The sequence below is a fragment of the Anolis carolinensis genome, chromosome 5, assembly GCF_035594765.1.
Source record: "Anolis carolinensis isolate JA03-04 chromosome 5, rAnoCar3.1.pri, whole genome shotgun sequence".
Lineage (NCBI taxonomy): Eukaryota > Metazoa > Chordata > Lepidosauria > Squamata > Dactyloidae > Anolis > Anolis carolinensis.
In genome coordinates this window covers 57,150,152-57,170,856 of record NC_085845.1, presented here as the reverse complement: position 1 = coordinate 57,170,856, position 20,705 = coordinate 57,150,152, and the positions used below count along the sequence as shown (strand labels likewise).

The 20,705-nt window shown below is 41.2% G+C and overlaps 1 protein-coding gene across 1 annotated transcript in view; it reads left to right on the top strand.

The window, feature by feature from the left end:
* Positions 1-20,705, top strand: part of spock3 (SPARC (osteonectin), cwcv and kazal like domains proteoglycan 3) — a 158,446-nt gene that overhangs the window by 60,174 nt on the left and 77,567 nt on the right. The window lies entirely within an intron of this gene.

The following is a 20,705-nucleotide window of genomic DNA, read 5'->3' as shown; positions in this document are numbered from 1 at the left end:
GAAACTGCAAGATAAAAAGGTCCTTTTTTATCCCGTTTCTAGCCAAAAGATGTGCATTGTATGTCTGTGTGACTTTGCATTCCAAAAAAACGTGTTTTCCTTCCCTCTCCTCTGTGGAGATTTCTCCAGCTCATGTCCCCTTTAAAAAGCCTGAAACAGCTAATCAGCTGATCGGGCTGTCAAACGGATGCACCGCTGATTTAAAGGAAGCACAAATGGAGAGCCATTAGAACTTTCGGAAACTCTTTATTTTACACTGTATAATATTAAACAGAGCTTTAATAAATAATTAGGGAAGGGAGAAATCTGGCAGAAGTGTTTTTTTAATTCCCTCTGTTATGCACTGCTCTATATATGTACACATGTGAATATTAAGTATGTGCGATCCAGAAAAAAATGGTTCTAAACTCTGTTTGAAAGTAGGGAGCGCTGGCACTTCATTTCTAAAGTCATTTCTGAATTTTGAAGGTCAAAAGTTCAAAACTTTCCAAAACTTCTGAATATTCGTATGCATCTCGTTAATGGTGGACGCGCTTGCGCATGAAGGAAAACATTACTGTCAATAGGGAAACTTGAGGGGCTTCTTTCTCTGTCATTTTTTGAACTACCTTGGTGAAACTTTCCACAGTCGTAGAACACATTTACCACAGTTAGTTCACTAAATTTCAGAACGTTTGACTTATCCTCAGATTTTTGGTGAATTTTCAAAGTTTTTATTTAAAAAAACATTTTTAATAATAACAAAAACCTGTTCTTGGTTTGAAAGTGTTATTTCCTGTTCCATTGGGTTGTCTTTACTTTGAAAGTCATTGTTCTACTTCAGAAACTTTGTTTTTGTGGCTGAAACCATAATGAAACAAACCATAATGTGCTATTTATAGGACAATGTCCCTTGCACAAAGACAAAGTTTTGGCAGTGTAATAAAGTTTTGACATGTTTTTATGACAGAACCAATTAGGAAATGGCATTTATCACCCAGGAATAGAAATCATAGTACACCATCCAATCACTCCTGGCACATGGCCATCAGTCTCTGAATAAGGAAATCTGGTTTGAAAGTGTAATTTCCTGTTTGATTGAATTTTCTGGGACTAAGAGTGTGTGACTTGCCCAAGATCACCCAGTGGGTTTCCTTGGCTGAGTGGGGAATCAAGCCACAATTGTAGTCCAATTCTCAAACTTACCTCCCCCTCTCTCCCCCCCCCCTCTCTCTAAACTTCTCATACCTTCCAAGAATTCACAGATGAAAACATCCAAGTTTGGTCAAGATGGTCAATGTTATTAATAAGGAAAGAGTGAGAACAAAAGGGGGTCGGGAATGTTAAGAGGAGAGAGGAACTGGGACATCTAGAAAATGTAGTTTTAAAGCAGGCATGCTCCTCTGTTACTATTGGGGAAACTTCAGGGACTGCTATCTCCCTTATTTTTTAAAGCTATTAGAGTGAAACTTGCTACAATGGCAGAACATATTTATCACTCTTTGCCCATCAAGTTTCATAATATTTCACTTATGCATGGAAATTTAGGGAATTATTAAAGCTTTTTAAAACAACTTTTAAAAAAGATTTTCTCTGCTCCCCCCCCCCCCCCCGCTCCCTCCTGGCTGAGAGGCACAGGTTTAGCTTGGCTTCCCTAGTATTGACACACAACCACAGGTTTATATACTATTATTTCGTTAACTCATCTTTACAGATTCCATAATTGTATATATTAGAATCCCTCAATGCCACAGATCACTGCTCCAGCCCAATACTTTCTGGAAAATGTAGTTAAGTGCAGGCGTTGTGGCGTCTTCTCACTTCCCATTAAATTACTATAAATGGGGAAAATTCAGAGGCTCCATTCCCCTCATTTTTAAAGCTATTGGGGCAAAACTTGCTACAGTGGTAGAACATATTTATCACTCTTTGTCTATCAAGTTTCATAATGTTTCACCCATCCACTGATTTCTTGGGAATTTTCAAAGTTTTTTAAACCAACATTTTTTTTAAAAAAATACAAGACCGATTCCTCTGCCTCTCCCTCCCCCCCCCCTCTGTCAGCCCTGATTGGCTGAGAAGCATGCCAACAAGTTTGGCTTCACCTCTCAGCAGAGCTTGGTCACAGCTACACCCGAAGACATCCGAGACATAAGAAACGAAGGCTCCTTTTGATTCAAATTCTTAATATTGGGAAGGGAGTGAGCAGGTGGATCGGAACTAGCTGCAAAAGTGCTTTAGATCCAAATTAGATCTGAATTTTAACAAGCATATGAACAAATCGCACAAGCCTAGTGAATATCTTTGTATAAATTCAATTGGGATATGCACTTATGCAGATCAGTGCATAATTGTATAGTTTTTTTTTAAAAAAAATCTTCTGGTGGATGTCTCCTTTCTGCCCTCCCATTTTATCCCCAGACACAGAAGGGAGACCAGTGAGGATGGCAGGGGAAGAAATCAAAGACCAGCAGGTTTGTGTGGGGATCTGCTCTGAAGTCCCAGGTCTTTTTGTTCCTCTTTTTAATCCCATCTTTAGGACGCTGTTTGGAAGTGCCCTAAGAGCCATGAATTGAAAACCGAACGTTAAAACATATTTTTATTTTATTTTAGGGCTCTCTAGAAAAGCTGCATGGGCCAAGATAGTTGTTGTGATTATCACACAATTTACCTATCTAATGTTAATTTTATGTTTAAAAAGTTGACAACCAGTACAAATGGGTTGTGAATAAGAGCAGGAAAATGACATGGAATAAGCCGATGTTGAGTATTTCCCATTCCAGACTTTGGATCCTATCTACACAGTCACATAATATAGATTCAGAGATATGAAATTCATATAATGCATTGAACTGCATTATATAAATCTACAGTGCAGATGGGGCCTGAGATTGATCCTTCTTGTCCTCTCACCTGCAGTTTGCTACCAGAAATGATGCCACATGAGAAGATTCTGGTTTAAATGCCTCTTCTTTTCATAATTTCAATCTGGCCCAGGTGTTCATACAAGGGGAAACTATGGACTTTATGAAGCCACTATTCCTTGTCAGTTGTACAATCATACTGGAAAGATATCAGAACCTTCATTATCACACCTCTCTTCAGGTGTGCAAGTGCATCAGTTTGCCAATCTGTGGTCTTGTGATATCCACCCTTCATTCTTTCGCTTTGGCTGCTCTGTAATGAAAAAAAATGAGTAGTTTTATAGTAGCAGCAATGATTATAAAATAGAGAAATATAACTGAAAAATATTAAATAACTACAAAACAAACAGGTCAGGAATATCAGAGGGAGGTAGAATGAGAGAGGATGAGAATCCCGTCTCTTGAAATGAGTTTACTGCTGGCATTGCACCAAGGTAGGTTATAAGAAAGTTGCAGGACTGTGAGGTATTGATGAGTTTTTCCCATCAATAGAAGGAGACTTCTATTTGTGGGAAGGAGGCAGACAGATTGGCAGTGGCATGTGCATAGCATTTTGTGATGGTCCAGCTTCAGTTCTGGTTTGCTTGCCTTTTGCACTAAACTCGCATCATGTGTAGTTTTGCTCTTCATGCCTTATGGAATAGTTATAGAAGTCTACTTTTACTTACAAAGGTTTATTTCCTCCGTAATATGGACATAGTGAAAAAACATAAGGAACAAAGTCATACTTGAACAATGTGCATTGATTTCTCTTCACACGCAGCACATACATGTTACACACACTTTTCCCCTTAATCGTGGTATGGAAACCATGGAAAAAAGCAAGGGCTGGTTCAGAAAATTTGTGACAGATGTGAGTAGAGGAAGGAAAAGAAGGAAGTTGTGGAATAATGGCTTCTAACTACAGGAAAAGAGATTCCCACCTGAACATTAGGAAGAACTTCCTAACTGTGAGAGGTGTTCAGCCGTGGAACTCTTTGCTCCGATGTGTGGTGGAGGCTTCTTCTTTGGAAGCTTTTAAACAGAGGCTGGATGGCCATCTGTCAGGGGCGCTTTGAATGTAATTTTTTGCTTCTTGGACTAGATGGCCCATGAGGTCTCTTCCAACTCTATGATTCTAAGTCAGCTATTCAGGATTAGAGAATGGAAGGTCAATGGCCATGTTATATTCTTCTTCCATTTCCTAATCACATTCTTGCTGGTTGGATCAGCTTTTAAAACTTCTAACAACTTTGTTTGTTTGCTGTTCAAGCCAGTGATGCTGATGTTGAAGTCTATATATTATCATAACATTATATATAATCATAATAAATACATAGACTCAAATGTTTTGAGGTGGGCTTTTAGCACATGTGAACCATTTTGTGTTGTTACATAATAAAGTACTTCTTATATTAGCTTAAATCTTCTCTAGACCAATCAGCTTTTTTAAAATGTAAAGAATTATTTGGTGCATTTGTTCTTAAATGACTTGTGACTTGATGTGGGAGCCCATACTTCCTATGGAATTATTAGCTGGATAAAAATAAATAATTCCTTTTTTTATTTTCATTAAGCCATAGCACTAATCTCTCCCATTTCTAAGTAAGCTTAGATTTGCTGAATTTAAGTATGTTATGACTTATTACTTCCTACCATTTCTGTGAAGGTAGCAGCATCAGTCTAGTGTATTTTAGCCTGACCAGGAACTGGATATTTGAGTGGCAGTTAAGATTTCAGAGAAATGCTATTTTTTAAAAGCATACATTGAGTATATGTCCTTTAAACATTACTAAGATTTAAAATATTATATTTTTAATATATGTATTAAATTATATATCCAATTTAATTAATCAATTTATTTTGTAATTTTGATATATACGTTGGTTAGACGGTCTCATGATGTCCATTTGTACTATAGAAGACTGAGGTGAGTAGGCAGTGGCTGTGTTTGAGGAAGTTGAATTTCTGTTTTTTGAGTGAATAGTTTCTTCACAGAATGTAGATGTACAGAAGATAATATTTAAATTTTTATATGCTCTTTTGCATGTTCCTGTGTAACACCTGTTCACACAGCATCAGAGGGAGAAATCCTCCTGATGTCCAAAATGTCAACCAATGATTCTGTGATTATTCTTCCAACTGATGGATTATTCTGCATTGCTTTGTATATTTTTTAATATGCAAGTAAGCATACCTGTGCCCTATTATCTAATTTGAAGTAGTAGTGAAACAGGGCAATTGTGGTAACACAAAAGCCTATTTTTGTAAGGCATTCTTTTGGTAACTTCAATAAGATTTTTGTGTGAAATTATTATCCTGGATTGCAGTCTTCCCACCTATATTCTTACTGTTAACATGTCAGCAAAACTGCTACAATAAGCTATTTTAAGGGAATAGGTTAGAAACATTCCTTTATTCAATTTATATTGTAGTGAAATTTTCCTGTTTTTCTCAATGAAGGCTGAATATAGCATGAGAACATCAGATTGGTCTTGTATTAACAATGGCACAAAAATCTATGTTAGCTAATTTTAGTAAATCAATATGGTAGGGAGATTGTGTAGACTTACTAAAATTGCCTAACATAAAACTGCATTTTTATTTTCTCCTCCATTAGAATTTTGACTTCCATTATAATTGTCACCCACAGCACTAATACATGGACACAGTCATCGAAAAATATCTTGTGAAACATAGACTTTTAAAAATAATGAATTTATTTCTGAGATACAGAATCATTAATAAACTACAGGATCTTCTTCTTCTTCTTTTTAGGAATAACAGCATTTATTTTTTACAGATCTATTTACTTTTTTGTCTGGCACTATGGATAGTATTAGCAATCTGGGGCATCTCCAAAATTTTGATAGCCTTGACAACCTGCAAAAAAGTTGTTTTTCAATGGATGGGATATTGCTTATGTTACAACTCTGTACTTTGGAGGTCCTTCTAGAAACTCAGTACTAGTGTGAGTGTAAGCACAAATGCCAGTCTTCTTTATTCCCTACAATTTGGGTTAGTTATATCTTTCTCTTTGCTTCATTCAACCTTAGAGTAACATTCAAAAAACTTGGCAGCTCTCCGCTTTCCTAGGACAGTGTGATGTCTGTAGTCTGAAAAGGGGGAAGAGTTCCTGCCAGACTTTTTAATAAACTGTTTTCCACTGACAACTTGGTGAGTGCATTTGTCAATTCTTGTGAATTATAAATGATATGGAAGAGTTCTGAGGAAGTGGCTTCTTCTTTACTCTTTTATTCTATGCTTAATGCACAGTCAGCCTAAATTTAATCTGTAGCTTCCAACAAACATGACTTACTTGATTTACTGTGACACGGAGACAGATTGAGATGGCAGCTGAATTCTGTACTGTCAAAAATGTGGATCCAACATTGTTTGTGTCCTTATTCCAACAGTCCGAAGTGCTACTTGGAAATTTGCATTTAAAGCACAAAGCAGACAATGGGATTAGGCTTTACTATGGACCCTCACCCCCGATTGGAACCTGTTGTGATTATCATTGATTGCTATTTTTAGTGTAACATTTAATTTTGTGTAATAATATATTTTTATATTGTTATGTATTGTATGTATTATATATAGTATGCTGTGTATTACTGTTGTAAACTACGCTGAGTCCCTTCTGGGAGATAGGGCGGTATATAAATAAAGTATTATTATTATTATTACTTTGCACTTCTGTATTTCATTTTAAAATTCATTGCAGACTGTAGGGCTTCAACTTATTGAGTTTCCCCCCTTTTCTTCATTTATCACAAAGTGATAAATCTATCATCTTTATCATCTATCACAAGGTAATAGATCATAAGACTCTCCCCAGAACCAGGTCCGTAGCCAGAAGAAAAATTTGGGAAGGGTTGAAATTTTTTGTCCCCTGATATTACTTTTCTGCCTGGTGTCTCCTAATCTGGCAGGAGACCTCAACAAGGCCCTGAAATTAGCGTCATTATACAAAGGTTCTTCACAGGTAACAGGTCCTGAATCATTGCTCCCTCTTTAAATCAGTTCTTTTTGGCTACAAAGGACAATCGTTTCCACAACTGGCAGAAGTTTCTTTCTGTTTTCATCTGCTTTCTTCTTATTTCCTGTCTTATGATGATGGGTTACATCAAGATGTTTTTCATTGTGCGTTATCAAGAAGCTGCCCTGAGTCCCTTCAAAGAGAGAGGGCAGGTTAAAAATAAAATTTTATTATATTATTATTTCAGCTCAGCACAAGTTCTTCTAATGGTACTCTGCTTTTTGGTGTCTATTGAAGGGCTCTTCCACACTGCCCTTTATCCCAGGATCTGATCCCAGATTATCTGCTCTAAACTGAAATATATGAGTCCCCACTGCCAGATAACCTGGGATAAACAGATAATCTGGGATCAGATTCTGGGATATAGAGGCAGTGTGGAAGGGTCTAAAGATTTATCTTTCATTTCTCCATTGCACCAATGGTTTAGCCACCAATTCACCAAGCTTCTGATGACCACCTTTACCCCTAACTTCCTACAAACACCACATTTTACTTACAGAGTGCACATTGTACATGAAATTAGTAGGCTAGCCAGGGAAATCTGCTGAACCATTTGGGTTGAAAACATAGGTGCCTCTTCATATCCACAGTAAACACATATCTTAGCAATGGTGTCCATGGATTTTGCACTAACTGAGCTTTCACTTGGTCATCAGAAACAGTCTTGTTCATATAATGTGTGTGATGACTCATGGGCCATGTAGTCCCGTTCCTAGTGCTGTTGTGACAGATGAAGAGGAAAACTTGGGTTTCCCACCATTTCAGCCAGAAAAGGAACTTTCCCAGCCAGAAATGGAGCCCTTGCACCTGCAGGAGGTTTGTCTTCCAGAAATCTGCCAAACAAGCCCTGAGTCAAAATCTCCCCCTTTTTCTCGCCGTAATTATTATCTTCAGCAAAAAGGAGTGCAGCAGGCTAATTGCAGGAGCTTGAGAATTGCAGCAAAGCATTCAGATGATTAAGCCTGCTTCCGTGAGAGATTTTAGGGAGTCATACATCTGGACACAGAGATTGACTTTCGTTTCTGATTCCCCAGAGAAGTGTTCTCTGGTGGGAAAACGAGGCCTATTTAGGTTCCTTGCTCCCGAAGGAATCTTGCGGAGTCAATTCGTCAACTACCGGAGCAGCGTGTGTGGACAGCTACTCCTGCTCTCAAGCCTTTGTTCCTGTTCCAAGCCTTCGTTCCCAGCCTTGTTTTTCTCCCCGGATCTTGCCTTGTTTCCCGGACCTCGCCAAGTAATTACCACGGATCTTGTTCTTGCTCCTCGTTTCCTTGTTGCCTTGAATCAAGCTTTGTGTTCCAAGAATCAAGTTACCTTCTAGCCTTGCTCAAGTTCATGGACTAAAGGACCTTGTCATCTCCCCTCACTTTGCCTGGCAAAGTGAGTGTTTCGGTTATTGGATTACAACTTTGGACCTTAATATTTCATATTGGACATTGTTTCTTGGGACTAATTTTGACCTTTCCTGAAAGGACTAATTCTGGACTATTTCATACACTTGCTTTTATTAACTTTATATATTCCTTCAATAAAGATATTAGATAGATTCTGGCCTCTGTGTATGGTTATTGGTGCTCTGCAGCCTGGGTCGTGACAGTTTGACTCCGCCACCCTAAGCACCAATTAACCTAGGCCAGAATGTCTACCGGAACCGTGCCGGGTGGCCAGCCACTCAGCTACACCATCGACAAGGAAGAAGTGGACCGCATCCGTGACAAGCTCAATGCGCAGGATGGGGAAATAAGGGGTTTGAAGGAGCGCGGAATCCGTCTCCCGGCCATGGCGTTGCCAACCAAGTTTTCTGGAGAAGCTTCTAAGGTTCATGTTTTCCGTCGCCAATGCCAGGCTTATCTAGAGGCCCGTGCTGCCGAGTTTCCCCAAGAAGACATCAAGGTGGCGTGGATTTACAGTCTCCTAGACGGGCCAGCGGCCAACTGGGCGACGGCACTGTTCGACCAAGCCTCCCCACATCTAAGATCAGCGCAACACTTCTTGGACCACCTTAAGGCGACTTGGGGGATCGAGGACAATTTGGAGGCAGCCGGCCACAAACTCCGGCGCCTCTCCCAAGGAGACAGACCCTTGTGCCAGTACATAGCCGAGTTCCGAGTGCTGGCCCATAACACCGGCTGGAACGATATAGCCCTCAGAGGACAATTTCGGGAGGGTCTCAACATTGAGATGCTGGAAGAAATCTCCAAGGTGGATCCTCCACACTCTCTTGAAGCACTCATTGATCAATGTTTATGAGCTGAAGTCATGCTTGCCAACAGAAAGCAATGGATCCGAGGCCAGAGCGGTAGGGCTGGAGCGAAACCTCCCGCCCCCACCGGCGTCCAGCCGCGTCCTGTGTGGAGATCCCTGCCACCAGCCCCATACCCCAGAGGAAGCGAGGAGATGCCAATGCAGTTGGGCAACGTGCGTCCCAGACTAGATGCCGCCGAGAAGGCCCGCCGCCAACGCCTAAATCTCTGTTGGTACTGCGGAAACGGGGGCCACTTTGCCAGAGAGTGTCCAGCCAAAGGGAAGCCCGCCGCCCGTCTGGCGGCGGCGTCCTCCACGGAGACAAAGACATCTGAGGCGGCTGGCGCGCAGCCGGCGGGGGAAGCCAGCGACCGGGCGTAGAGAGGCTCGCCAACCCGGTCAAAAACCCCACTCAAGAGCCGCCAACCGGGGTCCTATTTCTCCTAGTGGTCACCTTGTGGTCGGTGAAAAAAGGACCCGTCATGGTCCATGCCATGATAGACTCAGGAGCCACAAACAATTTCATTGATAGAGAGTATGCCGACTCTCTGGGATTACAATATCATGATTTCAAGAACGCCCGTGTGGTGCAAGCCATCGATGGCCGCCCCCTCAAGACAGGTCCAGTAAGCCAGTGGTCGGAACCCACCAGAATGTGGATAAGGGAACACATGGAAGAGATTTCCTTCTTTGTTACCGAGGTACCCCACTTCCCTGTGATTTTGGGAATTCCATGGCTGACACTCCACGACCCAAGCATCTCCTGGTCCAACAGAGAACTGCAGTTTGCTTCAAAATATTGCCAAAACCATTGCCTTGTAGCCAAGGTCTGCCATGCCACAGACGCTGAACCCATCATCACCTTGCCCAAGAAGTACTCAGAATATTGGGATGTATTCAATGAAAAGGAAGCCGAGAGACTACCCCCTCATAGACCTTATGACTGTGCCATTGACTTGGTGGAGGGGGCCCCGATCCCGCGAGGACACCTCTACTCCCTGACTGAACCAGAACAAGAAGCTCTCAGGGAGTTCTTAGAGACAAACCTCCGCAAGGGGTTTATTAGACCCTCTCAATCCCCAGCCGCTTCCCCAGTGATGTTCGTGAAAAAGAAGTCAGGGGACCTACGCTTGGTGGTGGACTATAGAGCATTGAACAATATCACTAAGCGAAACCGGTATCCCCTGCCTTTGATCTCGGACCTCTTAGACCGGCTTCGAGGGGCTAAGGTTTACACCAAACTGGATCTTCGAGGAGCTTATAATCTAGTCCGCATCAGGGAAGGGGACGAGTGGAAGACTGCCTTCCAGACTAAATTCGGTTTATTCGAAACCCTGGTCATGAATTTCGGTTTATGTCGAGCTCCCGCAACGTTTCAACATTTTGTCAACGATATCTTTCAGGATTATCTAGACCGGTTCTTGATCATCTACCTGGACGATTTTTTGGTGTTTTCTAGATCGCAATCAGAACATGAGAACCACGTCAGAATGGTGTTACAACGATTGCGGGATCATGGACTTTATGCCAAGCTGGAAAAATGCGCTTTTGATCTACAAGAGGTAGATTTCCTGGGTTATCGTGTCTCGCCACTAGGGCTCACCATGGACCCGGCCAAGGTAGCGGCAGTATTGGAATGGCGGGCGCCAACCAACAAGAAAGAGGTGCAACGCTTCTTGGGGTTCGCGAACTACTACCGCAAGTTCATTCCAGACTTTGCCCGCTGGTCTGACCCAATCACCAGCTGCATCCGTGGGAAACAGCCCTTCCGCTGGACAGATCAAGCAGAGAAAGGGTTCCAGCAACTAAAGAAATTATTCACGTCCCAGCCAATCCTTCAGCACCCAGATCCTGAAACCCCTTTTGTCGTGCAGGCGGACGCCTCCGATGTGGCGATTGGGGCTGTACTCCTACAACCAGTGGGAGATCATCTTCACCCTTGTGCCTTTTATTCCCGTCAATTGACCGCACCAGAGAGAAATTACACTATTTGGGAAAAGGAACTTTTAGCCATAAAGGCAGCCTTTGAAACTTGGAGACATTGGTTAGAAGGGGCCAAATTTCCCATTGAAGTCCATACTGATCATCGGAATCTAGAGCATCTAAGAACTGCCCGCAAGCTAAATCAGAGGCAACAACGCTGGGCTTTATTCTTTGAACGTTTTAACTTCCAAATCCATTATGTAACCCCAGCCCAGACCAAGCAAGCAGATGCTCTGTCACGGAAACCGGAATATGCTGCAGGGCGCAAAGAGACCTTTGAGTCCCAGCTGCTACAGCCCGAGAACTTTGCCACGCTCACAGTGGGAAACACCAAATCCACTCCCATTGAATCAACTCCCTCTACTCCAGGGCCCCTTTGTGCTCAGGAAATCAGGGCTAGTCAGCAAGCAGATGCCTGGGCACAGGACCAACTTCGCCAAGGACTACATTTCCCCTTTTCGCTTAAGGATGGGCTACTTTGCTATAGAAATCATGTTTACATCCCTCCAGGACCGGGCAGGGAAAAAGCACTTCGTCTGTGTCATGACTGCAAGCCAGCAGGGCATTTCGGACTATTCAAAACCATGCATTTGATCCTAAGAGATTTCTGGTGGCCCAAGATCCGCAAGGATGTGGAAAAATATGTCAACACCTGCCCAGTATGCCAGCGCTCCAAAACAAGAAGGGAAAAGCCCTCAGGGCTTCTACATCCCCTCCCTACCCCATCTCGCCCATGGGAAATAATCTCTGCGGATTTTATCACTGATCTACCACCTTCCTGTGGATTCACCACGATCCTAGTGGTGGTGGACCTTTTTACCAAGTTAGCCCATTTCATTCCCTGTGATGGCCTTCCCACGGCCAAAGAGACTGCAGATTTATTCCTTCAACATGTCTTCAGATTGCATGGATTGCCCAAGAGTTTGGTCACAGACCGTGGGTCCCAATTCACCTCTCGTTTCTGGAAAGCACTACAAAAACTATTGGGCATAGACTCTTGTTTATCTTCGGCTCACCATCCCCAAACGGATGGGCAAACTGAGCGTACCAATGCCACTTTGGAACAATACCTTCGCTGTTATGTGAACTACCAGCAGGACAATTGGGCTTCCCTGTTACCGCTGTCAGAGTTTGCCTACAACAATGGGGTCCAGGCTTCAACTAAAGAAACCCCGTTCTTTGCAAACTACGGCTTCCATCCACGTTTCTTTCCTTCTGTCATTGAAACCTCAGAAGTTCCCGCAGCGGAGGACTGGCTGCAGGAACTCACAGCGGTGCAACAACTTTTACTCCAGCAACTGGACCAAGCGAAGGAGGACTATAAACGCCACGCTGACAAACATCGCCAGCCGGGCCCCGAAATCAAGGTAGGAGACCGGGTTCTTCTGTCCACTCGCTTTTTGCCCTCCCATCGCCCTTGCCGGAAGTTAGATGCCCGTTTCATTGGTCCCTATCCAGTGGTGGCGCAACTTAACCCCGTGACTTTCAAACTCCAACTTCCGCGCTCAATGCGCATTCATCCAGTGTTTCATCGCTCCCTGCTCCTTCCGGCGGATGGTGTGCGCCCTGATGCAGACCGGCCGGCCCCCACTCCTGTTTTGGTGGATGGGGAGGAGGAATTCGAGGTTCAGGACATTTTGGATTCTCGCTTTCACCGCCGCCGCCTACAATATCTCATTGACTGGGTGGGTTTTGGCCCTGAGGAACGCTCTTGGGAAGACGCTTCCACAGTCCATGCCCCCGATTTAACCCGCCGCTTCCATCAGACCTATCCCGCCAAGCCGCGGCCTCGCGCCTCGGGGAGAGAGTCCCAGTTTGAGAGGGGGCTTGAGGAGGGGGATAGTGTGATGACTCATGGGCCATGTAGTCCCGTTCCTAGTGCTGTTGTGACAGATGAAGAGGAAAACTTGGGTTTCCCACCATTTCAGCCAGAAAAGGAACTTTCCCAGCCAGAAATGGAGCCCTTGCACCTGCAGGAGGTTTGTCTTCCAGAAATCTGCCAAACAAGCCCTGAGTCAAAATCTCCCCCTTTTTCTCGCCGTAATTATTATCTTCAGCAAAAAGGAGTGCAGCAGGCTAATTGCAGGAGCTTGAGAATTGCAGCAAAGCATTCAGATGATTAAGCCTGCTTCCGTGAGAGATTTTAGGGAGTCATACATCTGGACACAGAGATTGACTTTCGTTTCTGATTCCCCAGAGAAGTGTTCTCTGGTGGGAAAACAAGGCCTATTTAGGTTCCTTGCTCCCGAAGGAATCTTGCGGAGTCAATTCGTCAGCTACCGGAGCAGCGTGTGTGGACAGCTACTCCTGCTCTCAAGCCTTTGTTCCTGTTCCAAGCCTTCGTTCCCAGCCTTGTTTTTCTCCCCGGATCTTGCCTTGTTTCCCGGACCTCGCCAAGTAATTACCACGGATCTTGTTCTTGCTCCTCGTTTCCTTGTTGCCTTGAATCAAGCTTTGTGTTCCAAGAATCAAGTTACCTTCTAGCCTTGCTCAAGTTCATGGACTAAAGGACCTTGTCATCTCCCCTCACTTTGCCTGGCAAAGTGAGTGTTTCGGTTATTGGATTACAACTTTGGACCTTAATATTTCATAATGGACATTGTTTCTTGGGACTAATTTTGACCTTTCCTGAAAGGACTAATTCTGGACTATTTCATACACTTGCTTTTATTAACTTTATATATTCCTTCAATAAAGATATTAGATAGATTCTGGCCTCTGTGTATGGTTATTGGTGCTCTGCAGCCTGGGTCGTGACAATGTCCAACAACACAGCTTCTTGTCTTTGCTCTTGTTCCATGGTTTTTTTTGGCAGGGCTTGTATTAGAGAAACCAGTGGGAGACACCTCAGTTTCCAAGTACAATCCATCAAATCCCCCGACCCCATTCCTTAGGCTTTGCCTGCCAGCTGCGGGTAGACCAACTCGGTCACTTCCACTATGTCAGCTATTGCAGCTATTGCAATGTAATTTGTTAGAACGGTAGGTAATGACAGTGTGGATAATCAAAATTTGATTGAGAAAGTGCTTGCAGTTCCGGAGGGACTCTAATTTTTGCTTCTCATAGACTTGGCATGGGGATTTGGTTAACCAGTTAAAATTCATGACTAAACCAGATTTTTTTGACCTGAAAAATTTGCAGGGGGGTGGGGTTGAAGCCCTAAACTGCCATCTTAGCTACAGGCTTGCCCAAAACCCATGGAAGGCTTTATCATGTTGCTAACATTATGGCTCTGAAATTTGGTGGCATAGTATTGAAATGTCTAGTAGTTAGACACTTTAAAAGCACCATTTTTGTGCTTTCAGCAAGGTGCAAACTCCCTATCTATTTGTGAACAAGATACAATAGAGCATGTATCTTGTTTAAATTAAATGGGCTTTTGAAGGAAGAGCATTCAGTAGGAAATCAGTGGTAGTGACAACAAAATATCCTTAGGGGCCTCTGTGGGCTGCCTTAACAAAGATTTGTAGCATTAGCTTAAGAAGTATGTCAGTTTTATTTAAGTGTTTGAGGTTTTTGTGAATTAGAAATGAGCTGGATGGCATTGATAGAGCTTTGCAACATTTAAAAAAAGGAAAGTATAGATGAAATGCATATTGTTCCTGTGACCATACATATGAAATACTTTATCCAGTATACTTTATTTCTAGATTGTAAACATTTTCAATGCTTAGACAGAGCACTTTATTGAATAAAATCATTATACAAAGTCACTGGAGTAATTCCTGTAGCATAGAGGCTGCTTCTTTGTTGCTCAGTAGAAATACCCCGGAGGAACAGTGAAGTATTCTCATGTAACTCAGAAGATATGAAATGACATTTCTAGAGAGGACAGATACCTTGCGGATATTGTTTTTTGTGTCAGTGGATACATTAAGGAGACTTTTCTAATCCATAGCATTTGGCTTTTATAATACATATATTTTTCTGTGGAAGCATTTGCACAGAAGCAGGAATAAAACAGTTTCACCTCAATATCTCCTTGAATTATTTGTTCTTTTATCAGCTTTGTTATGCTATAATTCTTCTATCTAGATTTACAATACACATTAAGGTGCCAAATGGGTTAACTTCACCATATTAGTAACTAATTCTGGTGTTGCCTTTTCTTTTTTATACATTTTTACACTTAATTGGATAGACACACAGAGTTGTACACAAAAGGTCCAGGATATAAAGCACCTGGTATCTCCAGGTGTGGTGGAGGAAATCTTGGAGAACTGCTGTTTACTTCATGGTAAACAATACTGAAATTGATTGACTGGAGTGATGCATCCTTCTCCATTTGCAAAGGGAACATATACCGTATATGCTCGAAGATAAGCGAAGATAAGCCGAGTTTTTCAGCCCTTATTTATGAGCTGAAAAAGCCTCCCCCGGCTTATATTCGGGTCAAGGTCAAGCCTGGAGGCCACAGTATGTTTTCTTTTCCAAAACCTCCCTTCTTCGCTTCTCCTCCCAGGCTGGTTATCTTATTTTTTTGAGAGAGAGAGAGAGACAGAGACAAGAAGCGAATGTTTTCAAAAGCAAAAGGAGAATGTGAGCCAGATTGCATGGGTAGAAGGGGAAGGAAAAAAGATATTCTTGCAAATTTGCACGATTCATTACTATTATTATTATTATTATTATTATTACTACTACTACTACTACTACTACTACTACTACTGCAAGAACATTTGAGTCCAAAGGGAGGGAAGGAGAGAAAAGAGAGCAACAGAAGGTGTGTATTTCTTTTTATTCCTAAGAAAACAAAAATGAGGTGGGTTTTTTTGGGAGGGGGAGAGAAGTTTTAAAAAGCTTTTTCTGGCTACTTTTAGAGTTTGAAAAAGGGAAAAAGAAAAGAGGTGGGAAAGGGCAGGAGAAAAGAGGACAAAGTTGTTTTTAGGGGGACTTTGCTTGCATTTCTTCCTTGGGTAAATGCATGCCCCAAAGCTTCTAAATATTCAAATAGATGTTCCCCCTACAAATACATTAATATATTAATTTTCCCCTCATATGTTTACAGGTCTTTGCAAATCCTATGTAAATATAGATAGAGATTTCCATGTACCTGTATATCTGTTCCTATATATATACATTAATTTTATATATGAATTTTATATGCATTTTACCCTTACATGTTTGCAAGTGCAGAGGGAAAATGCACGCGCGCGCGCGCGCACACACACACACACACACATGCTAGAGAGCTTACAAGTATTGCAGGAGGAAAATGCACATAGAGGATTTGCAAAGGTTTCAGGGGGAAATACACATGTGAAATTAGTATATATAATGATAGATCTATATCTAGCTCTGCATTATTTATGTAGACATTATATGTTTGCCTGTTACTATGTTGGAAGCTGGCCTGAGTCCCCAGGGGGAGATAGATAGGGCAGGGTACAAATGAAGCTGTTGTTGATGATGATGATGATGATGATGATGATTATAAAGTTATTGTTGCTTTTCCACTTATAGAGTTAGTTTACTGTTTTTCTTTGAAATACAGTAAATATTCAAAACATTTAACCCACTGATGCCTCAATTAATGTAATTTTATTGGTATCTAATTTTATTTTTGAAATTTACCAGTAGCTGCTGCATTTCCCACCCTCGGCTTATGCTCGAGTCAATAGGTTTTCCCAGTTTTTTGTGGTAAAATTAGGTGCCTCGGCTTATATTCGGGTCGGCTTATACTCGAGTATATACGGTACTTAATGATCTGTTGATATGTCTATACATCTGAAACTGCAAACATCCATCATTTTATTTTTAAAATGGGGTTAAGTGGACAAAGAATGAAAATATTAATATGCACCCAGAGTGCATATTCTTATGCACTCTGAGTTTCTTTGCAATGTTTTTCTTCTTAGTATACTCACCCAGTCCAAATACAGCTTTTTAAAAGGAAATTACTTGTTTTAAATTACAGTAATATGAGTGTCTTAGTTGCAGAGCTCACCCAATACTTAGCAGTGGTTTTACAACCTTGATGAGCAACAATAAGTGCTTTTCTGGGAACCTCAGGGATGTGGCAGTGGAAACATTTTGATTATAGGATTATTAGCTTCCATAAAACCATATGGTGGACCAAACTTGGGAAGTTTTCTATTTTAAGGGTGTCTGAAACACCCTACTATCTGAATTACCTGGTTTTAATTATTCCATTAGTGATTCCCTTACTTTTGCACTTTCTTGATTTCTGTTTCATTATTTGGTTAATTCTTACATTTCTTTATATCTCAAGATGTGAAACCACTGCATGAGAACTGGGTGTATCATGGTTTTTTTTTTTTCCATATCAGGAGCAACTTGAGAAACTACAAGTCACCTTTGCTGTGAGACAATTGGCTGTCTGCAAGGATGTTGCCCAGGGGACACCCAGATGTTTTATCATCTTGTGGGAGGCTTCTCTCATGACACTGCATGGAAATCTGGACCTGATTATGGCAGAACGGGTTTCTGCATAGTGTCGTAAAACTTCCCATCACATTTCTGTTGATGGCTTTTAATTTTCTTAGCACCTAACAATTGGATTTTTTCTGTCTCTTCTTGTACTATCCTCACTTGCAATTAGTTTAATTTGTGACCATTAGTTTGACATTAGGCATGTAACATACATACTGTGGAGAAAAAATCAGCCAGGGTATGAACTTCCAGCCACAAAAGTGAAACTAATTGAACAATTAACTAAAGTATCCTACCAATTCATAAGAATAAAATTGCACAACTGGGGAATTTCAGCTACAAAGAAGCTTTTTTGTGTATAAGAAACAACACGACACATCTAAAAGTCATTGCCACTTAGTGCAATATCAACAAATATAGGATGTGTGTTTGCTCTTAGGTTAAGGCGACACAGACCAGCAATAAAAGCTGTGCAACATAAGAAAGCATAGTTTTTCTGTCTTGTCATCTGAGTGTGCCCTTTATAAAAGCAAGGGTTGCAGTGGTAAAAACTACACATGCCTTTTTTATTAAACACTCCATAAAGCATGTCTCTCATCCAGTAGACTTTTCCCTCACCCAGAATTATACTTTAATATACTATCTGAAAAGTTTGCTGGAATGTGAAGTTAAGACTTTAATCGTGTATACATTTCCAAAACAAGAAGCTTTTTTTCGACTCAGTTGGTTTTATTTCTGAGGAGATATACATATGTTTGAATATCTTTCTGTGTCTTTTACAGTTAATGCTGTATCTTCTGATTAAATCTGCCTAGCCCTAATGTTTTGGACCTTCAGCACTTTATTTCCAGTCTGGCCCTACAGTTTGCGTTTTGCACAAGCCCTTGTCCTGCCCTATTAGTATCAGATCTGTACATGCCTACTTCTCTCGGCTACTGGTTGTTTTGATGCTTTGCCTGATGTTTTTATGATGTTTACATTCTACTGTTTTTATTATTATTGTTTTTAATATTTTATTGTTATATGTTTTTAATTGTGTTACATTGCAACCTTTGTTTATGCTGCGCTTCGTCCCCATGTAAGCCACCCCAAGTCACTTCAGGGAGATGGAGTATTATTAGTAGTATTATAGCAAATGCAACATTATGTTTACATTCAATATAGATGTATCTCTGGGCCAAAATAGTTATGGAGAGCTTGATTACATATAAAACTTTCAGTGGATGATTAGTTATTTTTAATGTGCTTGCATTAAACACCCTTTTACATACTCTGTTCGTGTATGGATTTCAATGTAGGTTATCTACCCCAGACTGATAGTGCCATAGGATTCAGTCCTTTGCATTTTACAAAAACAGCTCTTACTGAAATCATAAACAATCTACGTTAGGCCAAGTGAAAAGGCCTATAGTCAGTCCTTATTCTCCTTGATTGTTCTGCAGCCATTCGCAAAGTTTATCAGGCTGTCTTATAGGACTCAGTTCAAGATCAAGGGTTTACTGTCTCTGTCCTCTGCTGATACACATTCTATCTCTCAGGTCCCTCAATATGGTAGCTGGGGGTCACATATTTTATCCCCCTCCCTCTTTCCATTGCAGTTCCACAAGGTTCAGTTCTGGGACCTTTGTTGTTTTCTCTTTGTACACTATCATTAGGTCATCTTACTAGTTTTCAATATTATCTTTAGGCTGATATTCATCTGTTTTTCTCCACCTCAGAACTCAAGCAAATATTGTATCACAACACGTCTTTCAGCTATTCTAGAATGATGGATTCATTATCACCTAAAACTTGGCATAGCAAAGACAGGGCCTACTTATTTTTCATCCAGGATTATCTTTACAACATACATCCTCCCACACTGTTGATGATACTCTATTTGCCTTGTTAAGAAAGCATGTAGTCCAGTTGTTCTCAATCTGTGGGTCCCCAGCTGTTTTGGCCTACAACTCCCAGAAACCCCAGCCAGTTTACCAGTTGTTCGGATTTCTGGGAATTGAAGGCCAAAACAGTGGGGACCCACAGATTGAGAACCACCGATGTAACCTTTGCCCCCCCCCCCCGCACTTTATTTTGTTATCCCCTACTCCACTTAGATTGAGGCTGTAACAAAGATGTCATTTTTTTTCCTTTCTAATATTGCCAAAATCATACCTTTTATTTCTACTTCCTTCTCACCTTGAATATTGTTAACCTTATTTTGAGTGGTCTCCTATTATCTCACCTTTGTCCTCTAGTTTCCATTCAACACTTTGCTGCTAAGGTTATCTTTTTTACTCCAGTTTTTGATGTCTTTTCTTTGGTTACCAATTCCTTCCAGGATTTAGTGTAAGCATCCACTTTTAATATTCAAAGCTCTCTTCATCCTTGGTCCCCATATTTTACAAGCCTGGTCAAAACCTGTTCTCTTGGAATTCTAGGCCTATCACCTAATGAACATGTCTTTCAGCTATTCTATTCTCTTCCTTCATTTGGTTTTGTTCTTCCTCACTGTATGCCCCATACTTTTGGAATTCCCTCCCTGATCATTGATTTTTATAGTACAGGGTTCTGACCTTACTAAATGGTGAAGAAAACCACATAATTGTGCCTTGTTCTCTATTGTGGGTGTTATGGTGGCAACCAGGAAGACAGAACAAGAGGATATTTTGTACTACGGGCCAGCAGTATACTGTTATCCAAGTTCCAGTGTTGATCATAGGATAACATCCTATTTTAGCTGTTTGAAGATCATTACAGAAGGGAGCTGTCCTTGGTCCTTACTTCCATAAGTACCAAGGAAAAACAACAAATCTGAAAATAGAGTAGATAAAAATAGAGTGGATAAAACAGGCTGGCAAAAAAAATTATAGGTAGTTAATTGAAACTATATGTAAAAAGGTAACATTGCAAGTTTCCCTCCTTTCCTAACATGCTGTTATGGGGAAAAAAGGAAACTACTGTGTTGAAAAGATTCTTGCATAGTAATTTATACTTTTGGATTTTGACATAAATATAAGTAGCACCTTTGCAGCATGATTAAAACAAGCTGCTTAATATTTTAAAATATAACTTTTCTGTCCTTTTAGATATCCTAAGTCTTGACAAGACTGCCTGGGAATGAAAGGGGATGCAATTATCCATTGTTGTGTCAGAAAAGTAATCATTCTTTGTTGTCCAGAGAA